Source organism: Gopherus evgoodei, chromosome 3 (assembly GCF_007399415.2).
Source record: "Gopherus evgoodei ecotype Sinaloan lineage chromosome 3, rGopEvg1_v1.p, whole genome shotgun sequence".
Taxonomy (NCBI): domain Eukaryota; kingdom Metazoa; phylum Chordata; order Testudines; family Testudinidae; genus Gopherus; species Gopherus evgoodei.
Genome location: NC_044324.1, coordinates 214,904,658 through 214,918,255, shown reverse-complemented (window position 1 = coordinate 214,918,255; position 13,598 = coordinate 214,904,658). Strand labels below are relative to the sequence as shown.

Below are 13,598 nucleotides of genomic sequence, written 5' to 3'. Positions count from 1 at the left end.
AAAAAGGAAATGGATATCCAAGTATAAATAACAGCACTCATTTGTGTTTTCCATGATGATGATGATGTAGTGGTATTTGTTGAGATTGTTTAGTGTTGCCATGTTTGGGTACATTAATTTGTTCTGGATGTCTTTGAAGCAGTGTCTGCAACTCCTAATGATTGAAATGAGCTGTTTTCTGTCAAGGGATACTGCAAGAATCAAAATGCTATGAGTACAAAACGAACAAGTACATTAATAAACAAATCTCTTCTTTGGCCTAGGTTCTTATCTGGAAAGCATGCTGGTAAACCAGTCTGCAAATGGAAGTCCATGATTTTTGAAGAGCATATTTTGGTAGTGGGTCACCTAATTTTATATCTCATGTAGATCTGTTGAGATTTTTAGTTTAAGTAGTTTTTCTTTTAAAGGATATGGTTGGTAATGGCTCTATGAGTTCCACTATATATGATAGATAAATATGATGATAGAGTTTGCTTGGAGTAGTTACATTACAAGAATAATAGAAGTCAAGATGAAAAGAGCTCTCTTCTGGGTCATCTCAAGCTCCAGCCTTTTGCATCAAGTAAAAAGGACTTTTCTTTATACTGTTGTTTACTTATTTTGAGCTGAGTGATTTAATCTGTACTTGTATTCATTTGGAAGTGAAAGTAATTTGAGTAGTTTCCTTCAGTGTTTGCCTTAAGCAGTGGTTATGAAATAATCTGAAGACCTGCCTTCTAAAGTCAATACATTTAGTTTAAGTATCATTTTCTTATGTTCTACAATTTGCAAGACATTTTCATGACCACCAATTTTAGTTGGGCCTATGTATGACGTGGAGAACAGAGAGGTGTTAATAGCCTTGAAAAGGCCTTTAATAAGGCAGTATGCAGTGTTCCTCTCTTTGCTTGCATAAGTAGTAGGACTGTGTGATGGGGCATGCAAGCCTTCGTTCAAGGCAAGAATGGATTAATGGGCTATTGAAGGCCCAGTCAGCCCAAACTGAGATGCATGGAGCAGGAGGCACTTAAAGGAGGAGCCCTCCTCAGTCAGAGGGAACAGGCAGAGAGAGAGACTAGATGTGGGTCTCTCTGTGTGAGAAAAGGTGGGCCAGGGCCAGGGCCAAGACTGGTACCTAGCAGATCACCTGGAGGATAGGGAAGAGTTTATGTTGCTTCATATTTGTTATGGATTTCGATTCCCTGGAAGGAGGAGAGGGATAGCTCAATGATTTGAGCATTGGCCTGCTAAACCCCGGGTTATGAGTTCAGTCCTTGAGGGGGCCATTTAGGGACCTGGGTTTTTAAAAAAAGTCTGGCGATTTGTCCTGCTTCGAGCAGGGGCTTGGACTAGATGATCTCCTGAAGTCCCTTCCAACCCTGATATCCTATGAAGGAGAAGAACTGAAAGTGAGCTATCTGGAGGGCTACATCTTTGAAACCTTGGAGGCTGGGTAAAGCAGCAAAAGACCAATTGGGAAGCTGAGCTGAGTGCCTTCTACACTATACAGTGTCACAAGGGTGTCCACATGTAAGGATGTGTTATAACAGACTGTATGTAACGTTCCACCCCCTGTTGCATAAAGTCTGCATGGCAGATGGGCACAGTGGGGAAAGCAAGGATATCTGTGCAGCATGAGGGAGGAACTGCCATTGTATGCAGCACGGTCAACTTCTTACAAAGTGCCTCTACTGCCTGAAAAGTGTAAACTCCCCCTCTGTGCTCATTGGCATTTTTTTTTTTCTTTCTCATTGAGTGCTCAGAAAAGCATTAGGTGCCAGTCAGGCAGATGCAAAGGATATTGTCCCTGTCCAGAAGAACCCAAAGGAAAATGTTGATGGGAGATGTCATCTGGCTGGGAAAGCCAGCTCACAGAGGAGAATGAAGACATGAGGAGTAACCAAGCTACAACATCCATGAGGCACTGCTGCAGCTTATCCACATTAAAATATTTTGTTTATTAGACATTATTCCTCATCAGAATTTTCTGTGGAAAGCAGATATTTTTTCATAGAAACCCATTTAGTCAAAACCCCAATTTTCCATCAAAATTGAGTTTTAACTGAAAATGTTGGGCAGCCCTAGTTACAGTATATGTAAATATGTGACAAGATGAAACAGAGGGAAAAGGCAGGGCTAATGAGGGAGCCAGGGTTGCACGGGCAAGGTCAGGCGTTAGCTCAGTGGTTCTGCACATCATGGTGTTCAGTGATATATATATATTTTTTTGGCTAATAATTCAGAAAGGATTCTTATACGCATGGATCTTGGGAGCGAGGACGGACGAAGGAGGTGAGGTGACGTTGTGCAGAATTGAGAGAGAACAGGAGTGGGAGAGAGGGCAAATGGGATATCGTGGTTAAACAGCGAAGGGAGAGAAGCTTGCAGAAATGGGTTTGACAGTACTCTGGCTGCGATGGGAGGCAGTAGTCCACACGCAAACTGGCTAGCCTGGTTCCTTCTGGGCTACTGCAATGGGAGCGTGGGGCTGGCTGCCCAGAGTTTGGGAGGGTGTTTCCTGGGTAGATACAATACATGGCAGGGGAGACCTATACTCACTAGTGATGTGGCTGGCCCTTTTCAGTCCGAGTGGCTCTGCAAAGTTTGGAGCCCTGAGGGTATTCCAGTTGGGAGTAGAAGTTGGCAATAGATGGGTATTTCTTTGATGCAGTTGTGTTTATTTACAAAGAATGTACCAGGTCCTGTGTTTCTGAATGCAGAGGTAATCAAATAACAGGAAACTGCTTCTTTTAGAGTACCCCTGACCTAACACCCCCCACCCCCGGTTTCTTCCAGGGTGAGCCTCACGCTTTCAGCTGCTCCGTCAGGCTCTCTCTGACACTCAGGTTATGTCTACACTACAAGGACACAGCTATGGCGCTGCAACTGTGCTGCTCTGGCAGCATAGTGTAGATGCTTCCTGCATCAACAGAAGGGGATTTTCCATGGATCTAGGTAAATTTCCTCTCCCAAAGGCAATAGCTGGCTCAGTGGAAGAATTCTACACATGGGGGTTAGGTTGACCTAAGAATGGTACTCAGAACAGCAAATTTTTCCCAGCCCTGAGCAGCGTAGCTAGGTTGATCTAATTTTTAAGTGTATACCAGGCCCTAGTCTGTTCTTAGTTTCCGAGTGTTCTCTTACCCCACTCCCAAACTGGGCACAATACCCATTTGGACCCTCTGCTCGCACCGTATAGTGCCTGGGCAGACTCTGTTAAGCCAAGTGTTGGGTGTGACCCCTTCACTGTCTCTCATGACTGACTTAAATGGGGGACTCATTCATACATCAGTTTAAAGAGGTTTTAACTCAACCCCTAAAATGGTTTCACCCAGCTCATAATAATATTAACCCCTGCATGCTCCTTCCTCCTTGTCTCCATACAATGACCCACCTTCCTGCCAGGCAAATCTTAGACTGAGGCCATGGCTACACTCACACTTTACAGCGCTGCAACTTTCGCACTCAGGGGTGTGAAAAAACACACCCCTGAGCGCTGCAAGATACAGCGCTGTAAAGCGTCAGTGTAATCAGGGCGGCAGCGCTGGGAGCGGGGCTCCCAGCGCTGCACGCTACACCCGTAAGGGATGTGGTTTACGTGCAGCGCTGGGAGAGCTCTCTCCCAGCGCTGCCGCTCTGACTACACTCACACTTCGGCAGCGCTTTGAAATTCCAAATGTAGCCATACCCTCAGCCAGAGTGAAAAGGTCAGGAACACATCTGCGACTGCCAGGACTCTGGGCACATGATTTATAGCTCCTCTGGCATCCGCTCCAGCCCACACCCCTATGACGTCGTTTCCTCTTTTGGGGAGTAGCACCTGGTTCTGAGAGCTGGTGGGGAGGTTCCCTCTTTGGGAGGGGTGTCCTGAACCCAATCACAGCGTGCGAGTGAATAGCAGTGGAGTATGGAGTGAGAGCCCTTCCTGTTGTCTGACTGGGGAGCCATTGGATTTACGAGTTTGTAACCCAGCTCTGCCTCTGATACCAGGTTCTGCCCATAGAACTGCATGTCTGGGGGTAAATACAGACCTCTGATTCAGTTAACATGCCAAATGTTAACTGGTTGGAAAACCATTCTGAGAGAGTAGTTATCAGTAGTTCACAGTCAAGCTGGAAGGTCATAGCAAGTGGGGTCCCACAGGGATTGGTTCTGGATCCGCTTCTGTTCAATATGTTCCTCAGTGAGTTCGATAATGGCACAGAGAATACACTTACAGAGTTTATGGACGATATCGAGTGCTTTGGAGGACAGGATTAAAATTCAAAATGATCTGGACAAACAGGAGAAATGGTCTCAAATAAGTAGGATGAAATTCAATAAGGACAAATACAAAGTATTCCACATATGAAGGAACAATCAGTTGCACACACACACAATGGGAAATGACCGCGTAGAGTACTGCTGAAAGAGATCTGGGGGTCATAGTGGATCACAAGCTAAATATGAGTCAACAGTGTAACGCTGTTGCAAAAAAAGAAACCTCATTCTGGGATGTATTAGCAGGACTGTTGTAAGCAAGACACAAGAAGTAATTTTTCTGCTCTACTCTGCTTTGATTAGGCCTCAACTGGAGTATTGTGTCTAGTTCTGGGCACCACATTTCAGGAAAGATGAGGACAAATTGGAGAAAGTCCAAAGAACAACAAAAATGATTAAAGGTCTAGAAAACATGACCTAGGAGGGAAGATTGAAAAAATTGAGTTTGTTTAGTCTGGAGAAGAGAAGACTGAGAAGGGGACATGAAAACAGTTTCAGGTACATAAAGGATTGTTACAGGGAGGCTAGGACAAGAAGCAATGGGCTTAAATTGCAGCAATGGTGGTTTAGGTTGGACATTAGGAAACATTTTCTAACTGTCAGTTAGAAGCAGTTAAGCACTGGAATAAATTGCCCCGGGAGGTTATAGAATCTCCATCATTGGAGATTTTAAAGAGCAGTTTAGACAAACACTTGTCAGAGATGGTCTAGATAATTAGTCCTGCCATGAGTGCAGGGGACTAGACTAGATGATGTCTCGAGGTCCCTTCCAGCCCTACGGTTCTATGAAAGCAATTGTATTTACCGAGTCCAGGCCCTGTGATGGTTGGTGCTCTGTGACTCCCTCTGATAGAAGCAGTAGAGCTGGAAAAAAGCAAAAAACGTATTTTTGGGACTCATTTATATAATTTATGATGAACCTTTTAAAATATAGCTGTAGCTGGACAGATACAGAGCCAGCTGAAGCTAGCTCCTTTGGAAGAGAATGCTTTACATAAAGAGAAAAAAATACTAAAAAACTATTTAAAATTAATTAACACAATCCTTGTCACTATCTGCCAGACAGTAGGAAAAACAGTTGCTCCCCCACCCCTGTAATGCTGCTTGCGCACACCATGGGGACACATTATCAGTATAGTATGTGAGGAATTATACATGCCATTTGTACTCTGTAAACAAGAGCTGTGCGCATGGCTCACCACATCAGAAATTCACCGCATTATGTTTTTTGTTTTAAGTCTCTGTTATCTTTTTAAAGACCTGCACTATTTATTTAAATTAGTGGACTTTTTTACAGCTATGTATGATGATTTAACCAAAAACATCCGTATACAATTCCAACCAGGCACAGCTAAGCGGATTCGACTTTATGTAATTAGCCAGTTTCTGTTTGACTTAGAAGCAAAGGACCAGATTTTCAACAGAGCTCAGTACCCAACAACTCCCATGTAGATACCTAAAGAAGTGGCTGGATTTGGAGAAGAGCTCAGCTCCCAATTAAGCAGCTAGAAGTGCCTGGATTCTTTTCAGATCATCCAGGAGATCCCAGTAAGTGCCACAGAGTGGTGTTGGAATCGTGAAGAACAAAGGGCATGGCTACCCTGGCAGATGTAGAGTGCTGTGAGTTAAACCCGCCTTCGTAGAGCGCAGTAGGGAAAGCGTTGCAGTGTGACAGACTGATAGCTGACAGCGCACTGACGTGACCACATTTGCGGCACTTGTAGCGGCATTGAGAGCGGTGCCTTATGGGCAGCTATCCCAGCATGCAAGTGACTGCAACGTGCTTTTCAAATGGGTGTGGGGGTAGGGTGGAGTGTGCTGTGTGTATGTGGGGGGAAAGAGAGTGGGTTTTTGGGGTGCTGAGTGTGTCAGCATGCTGTCTTGTAACTTCAGATTCCCTGCCCCCTCCCCCCCCCCCGCCTCTTTCTCACTCACTCAAAGCAAACAGTAAATGTTTACTTTTTCTCAGAGCTGATAAGCAGCCGGCTTCTCCAAAACAGAGCTTTGAAAGGGCTTTTCTGCATTCCTGCAGCCGATTTCACAACAATAACAAGAGTGGCCGCTTGACTTAAGAGGATTCTGGGACATTTCCGGAGGCTGATCACAACGCAGTAACACAACACCTCATTGACACTGCTGCCGGGACGCTCCAGCGGGGGAGCAGCAAACATTATTCCTCTCGCCGAGGTGGAGTACCAGCAGCGCTCTGGATGCTGAGTCAGAGCGCTCTACGTGCCTTGCTAGTGTGGATGGAGAGTGAGCTAGGGCACCCAGGGCTGCTTTATTGCTGTAACTTGCAAGTGTAGCCAAGGCCAAAATGTGAGCCGTGTGTGGAGTCCTTAGAATTCCACAATACTTACGTTCCCATAATGCAAACGGTGCCTGTAGTTTACTATAGCATCATGGTATTAAAAGGTCATAATTAGAAATGGCACCTGCCGTCAGTCAAATAAAACATTCTAAAAAAATTTCCTGGGCTAAAATATTTCACTTTTGCTCTGTACTCTAAAAGATAACTTTGTTTGCTAAAAGTTTCATAAATAATCATTCACTCACTCATGACTCTACCTGTTGTTGGGTGACGTTTGAAAGCACTTTTTTAAGCTAAGTTCTTGTTCATAGTTTCTTGCACTCTTTTATAATTATTACACATTTCTTTTTTTAATGAAATGTGTGAGTTAGATTGAGCTTAATAAAGCACGTGCACTCTACTTTCTTTGAAGAAGCTTGATTTTGCAATAATAAGGATCCATATGTGTTTGACTATAGCATTGTGAGTATGTCCGGTCTTTTTGTTATTTTTTGAAAGCGCATAATAGTTTTCTGCAATTTTGCAGTGTTCTTTGGGGGGAGGGGTGGAAGGCTAGTGTTAGTACATTAGTGTCATCTATGATCTATGTATTTAAAAGTGTGATCACTTAGATACAGCAACAGAAGGAGCATGGGACCACCCACCCCATGGGCTCCAGGATTCTCTGCCACGTGGGGTATATAACACCAAGGTTGTGTAGAACCAAGGCTTTGTCTGAGAAATGTTCACGTTTCTCTGTGCTTCTTGACTTGGCTGTGAAGTGCTGACATACCTTGATTTAAAAACCCTGTTGATGCAGTATTTTTGACTCAGAGGAAATAATGAAGTGCTTGAACCCCCCTACAACCTACATTTCAGGACCCATTCTGTTGGTTTTTTTATTGATTTATTTTTTTAAAATTTTTACTGCACTTATTCGTTGCTAGGAAGTGAGAGGGAAAGTTGCTTTGAGAGCTAGGCTGTTGCAGATATTGGCCCCAATCCTGGAAAGACTTGTGCATGTGCTTAATGTACACATACGGAGTAGTTCCATTGCCTTCAGTGACACCGCCCATAGTGCATGAAGTTAAGCACGTGCTAAGTCTTGGAAAATTGTAGTGAAAGCAGGGAGAAGAGGAGGGAATACAGAGGAAGATTAGTTTGTCTAGCAGGCCAGGTGCTGGTAACCAGGGACAGGGTCTCTGTGTTGCGTCAAGAAGCCTAATGTTCTATGGGCTGTGATTTTTTTGCCAGGTTAGACGAATTCTATTTCAGTGAATGTTAAACAACCATTCACTGTCTCAGGTAGCTGTATTATTTGCTGCCAGGCATGCCAACAAAGCTAATGTAGTCTTTTATTTTTTTTTCTTCCCCTTCATTTCTCTTGTAATCAAAACCAGTAACAATGACCCAGATTCTCAAAGGTATTTAGGGGCCTAACTCCTATTGAAACCAATGAGACTTAGGTGCATAAATACCAATGAGCCTGTTGGAACAAAATGAACACCTCTCTTTGTAGCGTTGCCAGTAGATGGTCATAAAAATGTACATTCGTCAATCACCAGCATCCCAAAAGTATTATTTCTCCTTGTGGAACAAAAATCCATTTCTACGTTATTGCATCCAAGTAGCATAGCTCTTACATACTGGTCTCGCAAGTTGACTCATTCATGAACTAATATGAATGTGTCCCCTGTCCGGTCTGTGGACTGTAACACATGAAACAGATTTTGAAAATATGACATCTTATCTATGTATAATACACACATGTATACTTTGAATATGATACTTTCAGGGTGAAATCCTGGCTGGATTGTTGTCAATGACAAACCATTCATAGATTTCAGTGAAGCCAGAAAGTCACCCTCTAGAGAAGAACCACTGTTCTGCCTTCTAGTTTTCCCTTTCCTTCAGTCAAATCTGTTGTCTCTTCAGCCATTAAGAGCTGGACAGAACACTCTTTGATGTCCATTACTAATGCTTCTAAGTTACCAAAAGGGATTGTTGCAGAGTGTCTCCATCTGATTTAAAGAATTAATCAGGACTTCTCATGTGTGTAAAGTTTCGATAGGGATAGGCCCTTAGTTTAACATGAAGTACATTAGTTATGGGTGGTGTATTTAGAGCTCTTTATATGGAAATGAATCTGTGGTCTATTTGTAGACAACAGTAAAAGCGTGTATTGTGATCAGAAAATTGGGTCTTGAGTTGCCAAAAATACTTTTAAAAGGATCATTTATACAGTTAATACCACCTACTTTCAATTTCTTGAAATCTGAAAGACTGTAAACAAGTAGTACCAGTGGGTTGTCCAGCAAATGAATTCAGGAAATCTGCTGCCATGTCCAAAGGGTTTTTAATGTGTTCTTTAGTGCACTCCGCTCTCCCCCACCATTATCAACTGAATTTTAACACATTCATGTATAGATGGGCTAGGTTAAAAACCTGCTGAAGGCTTTGTTCTTATCCCAAGTTGAGGCTGCTTGGGAGCAACTGTGAACAAAAACTGATCCCCAGTTACTAGCTTTATTACCTCTGATCCTATCAAGTTGTTTATGGAGTTCATTCCATTTCTCCCTTCTCCAACATATTTTCAAAAAAATAGATACCCTTTCCCTTTAAATATATGTAAATTACATAAATGGATATTCTTGTATCTAAATCTAAACGAAGCTGCCATTATACCTCTATAATAACGTCGAACAGATACAAAGCCACACAACAGCTTGTTCGGTCTGAAGTAATTGTTGCTGTTTCTCCACCTTTCTTTTCAAACTGGTCTGAGTTCTGCATTTTGAGGCAGCTCTTCCCTTTTATTAGCTGTCTTCACCTTCTTCTTTCTCCCTCTACCTCCCCTCAACCCTTTGAAATATACATTCTGCAGAATGTGAAAGCAGTGGCTGCATCATTGGACTAAACTTCACAGCACAATGTTATCCGTTCCAACGGGAAATCTGAGGAGCAATAGTTCTGAAGTTCATAAAATGGAACCTGTAGTGTAAATTCCCTCCTGTGTGGCTGCATTGACCGTGGAGTATAATTGTATCCATTTCAGAAAATAATATTGAGTAGATAACTGTACTGTGATAGGGAAATGATACAATATGGCAGCATTCAGTTTTTTTATTATCCTTTTTTAACTGCAGAATGGGGGATGCATTAACTTTCAAGGGGTTATTTTACCCAACAGTAAAATCAAAGAATACAGGAATTAAAAATAAAAATATAGACTGATAACTCTGCCGACTAGAAAATTATGTTGCGGTCAGAATTTTAATTCCTGTTTACAAAGACTGCTAGATTATATAAACAATCCCTACCAATAAATGGAAATAAGTTATTTCAAAAAGAACTGTCTTTGTTTCATTGAACACTTAAATTACACTGCTACCTTGATGTAACGCGACCCGATATAACACGAATTCGGATATATCACGGTAAAGCAGTGTTCTGGGGGGGCAGGGCTGCGCACTCCGGTGAATCAAAGCAAGTTCAGTATAATGCGGTTTCACCTATAACACGGTAAGATTTTTTTGGCTCCCGAGGACAGCGTTATATCGAGGTAGAAGTGTGTGTATCACACATTTCTTTACATTCTGTGTACAAAATGACAGTAGTTTTAACTTCCACTTAATCTCCACTTAAAAGTCTAGTACAGAGGTGCCATGCCTTTACCATATGATCAGTAAAATGCTAGGTAAGTGGCCACGAAAATCTGTTGCAGCTTCTCTTTTGTCCTCTAGAGTATTCTGGATGGAATCAGTAAAACGGTCTGTGATTATAAGTGAAGCTTTTGCTGCAATGTTTTCACTCCTTACTCTTTTTCACTGCTTCAGTATTCCCCACTTGATCGATTGCTTTGAAATACATGGTTTTGCCAATTTAATGCTATTAGCTGTTCCATATTAAAAATGCAGGATGGGGAAATAACTTTAACCTTTCACCTCTGAACAGGGTCCAAACCTGTAATCGGGACAGAAGTGAAATTAATTTGGTCTTGGATCTATTCCAACTGGCAGGGCATTGCAGACAGCTAAACCGAGGGGTGTGGTGGTTCTGTGGCTGAGTATACACATAGACACTGACCCTGGAAAGGGCAGCTAAGTTATGTCAGATCCAGTATTCTGCTCCCAACTAGTTACTGGAAGAAGAGCTCTGTGTAGCTCAAAAGCTTGTCTCTTTCACCTACGGAAGATGGCCCAATAAAGGATATTACTCCCCTACCTCGGCTTCCCAATTATCAAGGTGTTGAAATCTGGCAGACTTTAAACATCTGAACATCCTCTTTGGCTTGAGTGAGGCTACTCGCTGGCTGAGATTAGGCACGTGTTTAAGGGACTGTCTTTGTTCTGAGTTTGTACAGCACTAGCACAGTGGGCTTCTAGGTGCTATGATACTACCCATACTATTAATAATAAGCACTTTACTGAACTGGTGCCTTTGATCTTTTCCAAGGAGGAGCTATCCCAGGGATCGGCAACCTTTGGCACATGGCTCGCTAGGGTAAGCACCCCTGGCGGGCTGGGCTGGTTTGTTTACTTGCCGCATCCGCAGGTTCGGCTGATCGCGGCTCCTGCTGGTCACTGTTCGCTCTTCCAGGCCAATGGGGGCAGCGGGAAGTGACGCGGGCCAAGCAATGTGCTGGCTGCCACTTCCCACAGTCCCCATTGGCCTAGAGTGGTGAACGGCTCCCAGTGGCAGCAGCGATCGGCTGAACCTGTGGACGCGGCAGGTAAACAAACTGGCCTGGCCCGCCAGGGTGCTTATCCTGGCGAGCCGTGCGCCAAAGGTTGCTGATCCCTGAGCTAACCTTTTGGAATGTAGAGTATCACCAGTTGTTAAGCAGGCAGTGAACCAAGTGTGCAACACCTCTCTCAGCTGCTCTTTCAGCCCCTGAACTGGACTGGGGGATGCAGCTCCTGTTTTTTCCTCCTATCAGTTTGTGGACTCTGGGTCTGCATAAGGTAGTTTTGAGCCTAGTGGTTATACCTTTACTTTCCACTCACCCTAGCTAGTGCCCAAGAAATCCTTAAGGTGGCCCATGAAGGTGGGTTTGTATCTCAGCTCCAACCTCAGCACCTCCTGCCTCTGCTGCATTCCACTTCTGTGCATTTCTGCCAGTAGGGACTGTAGAAGGCTCCCCAGCCCCTGGATGGCATTTCAGCGTAACAGGTCTGTCTTCCCCACTTGCTGATTTAATCTAATGATTGTTCTTATGATGTTGGTGTTCCCACAGGTTTAACTTCCACGTAGATAATGATTGAAAGGCTGTTACCTTTTCTAAAAGCTTTAATTCAGGGGTTCTCAAACTGGGGGCTGGGATCCCTCAGGGGGTCGTGAGATTATTATGTGGGGGATCATGAGCTGTCAGCCTCCACCCCAAACCCTGCTTTGCCTCCAGAATTTATAATGGTGTTAAATATATAAAAAGGTATTTTTAATTTATAAGGGGAGGGGTCACACTCAGAGGCTTGCTATGTGAAAGGGGTCACCAGGACAAAAGTTTGAGAATCACTGCTTTAATTGCTTTGTTCATATCTTTAAAATGCAGATAATTTGTTTATGACAGTTCTTCAGTCTTTGCAAGAAAAGCCATTCTGTAGAATTAGTAAGTAAAAACCCTTCAGCAGATAAGCGTTTCATGGTACTGAAGCACCAGAAAAGACTTTTAATGTGAAGAACACCATATCCATAATCTGATTAATATTAACTATCCTGAACTCTTACAGAATATGGAATGTCCTAAACACAGGAAAAATTCTAGTAGTTGACTACTGATGCCTTTACATAAGAAACAAGTAAGACTTTTCCCAGCGTGGTACCTGATTCAGTTCTCAGTGACACTGATGTCACAGTGGAGTTACTCGTGATTTGCATCGGTATGACTGAAATCTGAATCAGGCATTATATGTGTTTGAGAGGTGCTCAGGGGCGAGATTTTCAAAAGAGCTTGGTTCCAAAGCACCAAAAGTAAGTGGAGAATTTCAAAAGAGAAATGTGCTGGGCTCTTTTGAAAATCAGGCAGTGGGGATCACAGTGGGAGCTGCTGGTTGCTGAGCATTTGTGAAAACCTGGCCCTTATTTAGGCACTTCAATGGGAGCTGAGCTGTCTTGAAAATCTGACCCCCAAGCTCTTTCGTAAATCTGGTCTCAGGTGTATAGTAAGTATCCTGCTGGACATCATGTGTGCGTATAGTCCAGGATTAATGCTAGGGCACTGAAGTGAAATAAATTGAACAGTGATTGTATAATTTAAAAAATGCTTCAGACGTCTTTATGATCTGCACTTCCATTCTTAGGACACGAAGCTCTTTTGTAATCTCGTTGCCTCATATTCTCCTCTCACTTTTGTAACGGTGTCTTTCATAAACCGTGGAGAACTGGGTGGGATTGGATATCAAAGATAAAATTACTGCAAATGCACCTTTTTGATTGACGTGTATGGTACATCAACGCAGGTCACTGATGGCAAAAATGGGAAGTTTATGATTTAAGCTTAGAGGAGGCTGGCAAGTAATGTCTTATTTTTCAGAATTGAAAGCTGCCCTTAAGAACATGTAAATATCCACAGGAAAAATGGAAGTCGATTGTATGCTACAACTCCCACTTACCTCAGTACAGATTTAATCAGTTTTGAATGAGATTTAATCCATTGCCATTTTGTAAAAGTGCTTTAAGTAATCAGTGCCGAAAACGAGATTTTAAACCTTTGAGGTTATAACATGTGCCAGCCTTCCAGGCACAACAATTAATTATACCAGCCAGGGTTTGCTTTAGCTTCAGCAAACAGTTTTATCTGGGTGAACCAGTTTGGATGTAAGCAGAAACGATCCGAAATGCCAATCCAAAACTTGAAGCAAATCTTCTATGAGGTTTGAAAAACTACTCTTCCCATGAGCACTATTTTCCCCCCTCTTTGAGTATCCATTCGTCTTGGTTCCCTCTGTAACCAAAAACCAAACGAGCAAAGAATTCGTGTGCAGGGCTTAGGGTATGGGAGTTAGAGCAGGAGATGGGAGTCAGGGCTTGTGAATGCTCTTTCCAGCACTGCAGCTGCTAGTGACTT

General features: G+C 43.0%; 1 protein-coding gene and 1 long non-coding RNA gene across 2 annotated transcripts in view; one reads left to right on the top strand and one right to left on the bottom strand.

Moving 5' to 3' along the window:
- PLCB4 (phospholipase C beta 4) overlaps window positions 1-13,598 on the top strand; it is a 319,181-nt gene that overhangs the window by 74,299 nt on the left and 231,284 nt on the right.
- On the bottom strand, window positions 4,659-10,252 carry LOC115649238. Its single transcript, XR_003999788.1, has 3 exons — window positions 10,242-10,252; window positions 7,728-7,732; window positions 4,659-4,766 (listed from the first exon to the last, which is right to left on the bottom strand). It is a non-coding gene; the product is annotated as an uncharacterized LOC115649238 (long non-coding RNA).